The sequence below is a fragment of the Rissa tridactyla genome, chromosome 5, assembly GCF_028500815.1.
Source record: "Rissa tridactyla isolate bRisTri1 chromosome 5, bRisTri1.patW.cur.20221130, whole genome shotgun sequence".
Taxonomy (NCBI): domain Eukaryota; kingdom Metazoa; phylum Chordata; class Aves; order Charadriiformes; family Laridae; genus Rissa; species Rissa tridactyla.
In genome coordinates, this window is record NC_071470.1 from 81,828,596 (window position 1) to 81,834,689 (window position 6,094).

The window sequence follows — 6,094 nt, forward strand, 5'->3', positions numbered from 1 at the left end:
GCGGCCCGGGGGCCTCCTGCGGCGGCGGGCGCGTCCCGGTGCCCGGACGGGCCGGGAAGGGCCCCGGCTGCCGCCGCCACGGCCGAGGGCTCTTGGTGGGGTGTTGGGGGGGCGGTGTTTCCCCACTGGAGGGTGTTGGGGGGGGGCTTTCGCTTCGAGGGGGTTTGCGGGGGTGTGGACTTCGCTTGGGCGTGCGGGAGGACTGCCGTTGGAGGGGCCTGGGGGGACTGCCGTTGGAGGGGCCTGGGGGGACTGGTGGGGGAGGTCCCCCGCGAAAGAGGGTCCCCTGGAAGGGGGCTGTGCTCCTGGGGTGCCTGGGCACGGCCCCCCGCGGGGTGCAGCTGCTGTGCTCCGGGGGGGAACTGGGGCGTGGGGCTGGTGACGTGAAGCTCAATAAAGTGATTCCCTACGCGTGCGGGTGCTGCCTCACAGAGACACGGGGCTGGACCCTCCCTGCAGGGAGGCCGCCTCCCCCCTCCTGTTCCCAAGCACTTCCCAAAATTGCACCCGGGGCTGTGGGTGGGCTGCACTTCCCCTCCCTTTGCCCCCCCCAACATCACATCACACATGGGCTCAGAAAACAGTTTCAGTGCTGGGTTTCATCCCCCAAAATTGAGACTGAGTGCTGTGTTTTGGGGACTAAAAATGGAGAATAAGTCTTGGGTTTTCACGTTTGGAGAACAGAGATTAAGTGCTGCATTTTTGGGCCTTGAAAACAAGCGTGGCAGGGCGACTGGTTTTGGGTCTCAAAAGCAGAACCTCAGTCTCTTTCTGAGCTTCAGAAAAAATAAGTCCTGTGTTTTCAGCACTTGAAAATGCAGGTTAAGTAAGTCCTCCATTTCTACAGCTCAGAAAAAAGTACAAGTCCTTTGTTTTTTTCAGGCTGAAAAACAGAGACTTAAGTGCTGCCTTTTTTTTGGGACTCTAAAGCAGAGGGTGAGCACTGCCTTTCTGCAGCTCAGAAAAAAGACTAAGAAGTCGTGCGTTTTCAGTGCCTGAAAAGGCAGGCTAAGTCTTAAAATGACTTAAGTGCTGTGTTTTTGGGACTTGGAAACAGAGGCTCTGTCATCTGTTTTCAGCTCCCAAAACAGCGGCCAGGGAAACCATGGGTGGGAGGAGGGTGGGCAGGGTGCGTGGACCCCTGCCGGAGGTGGGGATCCAGTCGTGTTGTTCCCCAAACTCTGGGACACCAGCATGCACCGGGCCGAATTAAACGTCCGAGGTGGGCGAAAAGGCACTTTCCACACTTTAGTTGAGAGTCCAACTGTTTATTCAAGGTGGGTACGACCACCAGAACAGTTATTCAATATTTAGACAATGTACAATTATGACAGTTCGTATTCATGTACAAGCCATGACAGTGATTGATTTACGACCTGGCCAAAAGCCCCGATTACTGCAATGAGCTAGAGCTTTAATTGGCTTGAAAGAAGACAGAACATTTATTAAGCCAGCACTGTATGACGCAGGAGCATCTCATCACCAGGACTGAACTTCATCAGCAGGAGCATCCTGCAGCCAGAGCTGGAACATCTCATCACCAAGGCTGGAGCTTCAACAAGCTGGACATGAAATTACCTCAAACTGAAACAAGGCAGAGCTACAACATACTGGATTGTCCAGTAGCTAGGAGTCAAAATTACTTGGGGCTTCAGGTACCCTTGAGTAGGAACAGCTGGAGCTGTAACAAGCCATGATGTCCGTCAGGCATGGCTGCGCCCTCAGCACGGTCGAAGAGGGGAGCATCTGCTGTCCCTAGCCTCTGTCAGGGAGAACAGTGCTTACATCTGCAGCTGTAATAGGAAAGCGTAACTATCAATTAGCAGGAATAGCTCAGGGCTAGTGCTGAAGTCACCTGGAGCTGTAACGAGCCATCAGCTGGATCTGTACAGCGAGTCATCTTTTGGGGAGCCCCATCTCTTCCCTTGGAGATAAGTCCATGCCAGGTGCCCCCCTCTGCATGAAGTGACTCTCCCGGGCACAGGCAAGGCAGCATCTGTGTCTCCTCTGTACCTGCACAAGGGGAGCAGAACCCGTCAGTTGGGGTGCACAGCCCAGCCCCGCATAATCCACAGGAGGAGGGCGCCCAGCACTGCACAGGGGCCGTGGGGATGGGAGAGCTCAGGGCTTAACCCGAAAATACACATTCCTCCCCAGAAGAGCAAGCGAGAACGCACACCTTGCTGAAACCCACCTGTGTTTCAGGCACAAGACAACACCGAGGAATAGTGGAGCTGAGGATGGGCCGTTCCTGCCCAGCCTGGCACAGCACTGCCCTGCCCAGTGCCAAACACCAACTACCGCCGAACAAAGCCACGTGGGTTTCAGGAGGGGTCCAGAACAACCAGGAGCCCCCACAAGGGAACAAGGCAGGGCTGTCCCCAGCCCGGCTGTGGCCAAGAGCCACGCCAGCACAGGTGGTCACTGATGGTGTGGGGAGCAGCACCAGCACCTGAGCCTTGCTCAGCAGCCGGTCCCACAACCGTGGGGCACAGCCCCAAACCACCCTGCAGCAGGACACGCAACACAACCAGAAAGCACAAGCAAAATCATTTTCCTTCCAAGCACAAGGGAGATGCAAAGTGCAGCCACGACAGCCCCAAATGGCCCCGCAACACGAGCGGCACCAGAAGCCACAAGCACGGCGTATTTTCCTCCTCCTCAACCGCAGCCAGGCCCAGCTTCCCCAGCCCAGGCGCGTTCCTGTGTGCCTGGCCCCGCCAGGCACCCCCGGAGCACGGCACGGCCGCTCCAGCGCGCTCACCGGACCTCTCCTCCCGTGCCAGCGTCCCCCGGTGCTCCCCGTGTCCGGGCTGGGCTCCTCGCCCAACTCATCCTCCCGTGTCCCTGCGCCGGGAGGGACCGGCCGAGCTCTCCTCACCCCGGCCCGAGCTGAGCCTTTCTGCCGCTCAGCTGCTCCCCTGCGCCGACAAAACCCCTCCTGAGTGTCGCAGCCGGGGGTCGAAGCTCTCGCTCGAGCAGGAGCCCCCGGCCCACGCCGGGACAGGCCTCTCGGGGTGCCTGGTACCAGCGCCCCTTCCCCGGGGCACCGCGGGAGCCCGGCCCGGCCGTCCCCGCTCCGCTCCCCCGGCCGAGCCCAACCGCGGCGTCCCCGCGGCTGCTGCCGGGACTCCCGCCCTCCTCCCACGGGCAGCGAAACCGCGCAGCGGAGGCAAACCCTGCCCGTAAGAGGTTCAAGGCGTAAAGCCGAACCCCGTTGGTCGCTGCCCGCTCCCTCCTTTTCTCTGCACAGGCACCGCAGTGGGCTCTGCCCGCCCAACGCCGGGCGCCCGCAGCTCCCCGGGCGAGCAAGAAACCCCGCCGCCGCCCCGGGAGCCTCCTCCCGGGCAGGCAGGGCCCGGGAGAGAGCGGAGGCTTTGCCTCCTTTCCTTCCCCGCTCCCCGGCTGCAGGCCCCCGAGGCCCCCAGGGCTGACCTGCGGTCTCGTTGCTCCGCCCGCAGCGGCTCTGGCTCCGCGGGGTGCGCCGGGGCGGACGCTGCCCAGGCCCGGTCCCCCGTAACGAACCTAGTCCTCCCCGATGTTCCCCTGCAGCCACCGGGAATCAATCAGGAGCCTTCGCCCAGGTTTTCCCAATTCGCAGGTGCGGCCGGCGGCTGCGGCCGGGGGAGCCCCGTCCCCGCGGCGCTGCGCCGCTGCTACGACCGACAGGAGCCGGTCTGGAAAAAAACCCCCGCCCGTGTGCACAGACACGGCTCGGGCACCGCCGGCCCCCTGGGGGGGGCACCAGCCCGGCGGGGCCAGCCGGGCTCCCGGCACCGCCCGGGGATGGCCGCCCGCTGCCGAGCCCAGCCCGGGGCCGCCCCGCCGCGGGGAGCGCCGCCGGGCCCCGTCCGTCCGCCGCAGGTGCCCGGAGGCGGCTCCGCAGCCGCGGTCGTGCCCGGCGAAGCGAACACGGGCTCGTGGCTTCGGCCCGGCCCGGCCCGTAGCGCCCCCTGGCGGCCGCCGCCGCTCATGGCCGCAGCGCCCCCTGGCGGTCGGCTTCGGGAATTGTAGCACCGCCCCCTCCCGCCCCGGACGGCGCCCCCTGGCGGTCACGGAGCGACACTGCGTGTCGCAGCGCTCCCCGCTCCCCCTGGTCCACGCCGGTGGCGGAGGTGCCCCCGCCCGCCCCCGCCGGGACAGGACTCGGCCCCGCTGCAGGGGACGCTCCCCCCCCCGCCCCGCCCCCAACCTCCGGGAGCGGCGGCAGCTCCGGCGGCTGCCGCCCGGTGCGGCGGAACCGCGCTCCCCCGGCAGAGCCGCCGCTCTGGAGCCGAGCCAGAGGGGACCCGGCCCCCGCCCTCCACATCGCCGCCGCCGTGCCCCGAACCGGAGTTTGCGTAGCGGCAGCCGCCCCGACCCGCAGTTTGCGCACCGGGTCCGTCCGGACAGAGCCGGCAGCGTTTCCGTGGCCGCACGGGGCCGCGGCGGCCTCGGAGGGGGCAGCGGGAAACCCACCGGTACCTGGTGCTTGTTGTACCCGCTGCGGGTTCGGTTCCCGTGCCGTAGCGTGCAGGGGGGCCGGGGATTCACGGTGATGGAAAGGGCCGCGATTGAATCCACGCTGAGAGCAGGCGGCCCAGAACAGCATCGTGTCAGCACCTGCAAAAGCTGTTCTCAACGTTAATTCACACGCACAAAAACTGCCCGCGCGCACACACACCACGTGCACCTGTACACAGGCAGACGTGCGCACACACACGAGCGCACGTAAACACACACACACGCGCGCACACACACACACGTGCGCACACAGACACTCTCTCCCACCCACAGGAGTCCACGATGGTCCCTTGGTGGGGGCTGCACCTGCTGGTGGCGACGGCCAAGGGACAGGCGAGGCCACCGCGGCACTGACCGTGTCTCTGACAGACACCCTGCGGCTGCCCCCTGGCTTCTCCTCTCTGTTCTCTCGGCTCCAAGCCCCCCGCTCTCATTCTGGCCCACACATGGATCGACTTTTACCTCCCTCCGTTCAACCACATAAAAGGGACAAAAAAACCAAAGGGTACAGGCTGATCATTACACAGTCATTGACGAAACCTAAACATCGTCCCAGGGGCTGATAAAATGTGCTCTGCAACGATTTAAAGCATGTAAGACTTCACGGCACAAGAAAAACTAGGCCCTGCCGACCTCGTTCGGTTTCAGATACCATTCTCTGTGCCACCTCCTCCCCAGCCCCAGATTAACGCGCATTCACAGGCCTCCGAGATTCATAAAATAAAGCAATAGGATGGTCTGAACGCTCTGGGATGGCACCGAGGGGATCGCGTTTCTTTGGGGATCTTCGGCGCCAGCAGATCCCGTAGCTGTCGAGGCTGCTCCTCCTCCTCCTCAGAGGTTTTGGTGACTTAGGCTTAGGGCTCTTCTACAGGATCTCATTTTTCCATCCCAGTATTTCAGCTCACACAACCGTGCAACTTCCCAGACACTTCCCAACTGCCATTTAGCAGAAAATATTACAGCCAAGACGTGTGCTGGGCAGAGGACTTCGAGACACAGCAGACCAGCTCCGCATCGATTCCATCATTCAGACACAATTTAGCTACAAGCAGCGTGCGAATAACCCTTTTACCAACCTTTTTGGGTGAATGCTGGCACTGGCAATGCCACCGAACACAAAAGGGAAAAACCAGCGATTATCTTGCAGTACGGCAATCAGTTCCACAGTATCGAGAGCAAGTGACACTGAAGTCTAGAGAAGCAACTCGCAGATTTGTTTTTCTAAGACCGCTCAGTTCCTCCCAGCACCACCACAGCTTCCGTTCAAGCTGTACCCCCACGGCCCGGCGCCGCGGCCCCCACGGCCCGACGGGGCACAGGGAAGCCTCGACCACGGCACCCCGAGGGCACCGACCCTCACCCGGGGCAGCCGCACGTGCCGTGACCAAACCATGTCCGGTTTCCTTGCCTTTCAGCCCTGGAGCCCCAGCGACCCAGGCAGGACCCCTTGCGAGCCAGGAGGGGACCGGGCACAGCTTCTCAGTGGCACTGGCAGGGCTTCCGAGCGTGTGTCTTCTTCAGCCAACGTCCCAGGAAAGGAGTTTATCCAGCCACGACAAACCAGAGCTCACCGACTACTCAAACGCTT

At 62.7% G+C, this 6,094-nt stretch overlaps 1 long non-coding RNA gene across 1 annotated transcript; it reads right to left on the reverse strand.

Moving 5' to 3' along the window:
* Positions 1-1,247: 1,247 nt before the first annotated feature.
* LOC128910536 (uncharacterized) lies at positions 1,248-3,822 on the reverse strand. The gene is made up of 3 exons (XR_008466750.1): positions 3,436-3,822; positions 2,765-2,921; positions 1,248-2,013 (listed from the first exon to the last, which is right to left on the reverse strand). It is a non-coding gene; the product is annotated as an uncharacterized LOC128910536 (long non-coding RNA).
* Between the last annotated feature and the right edge of the window lie 2,272 nt (positions 3,823-6,094).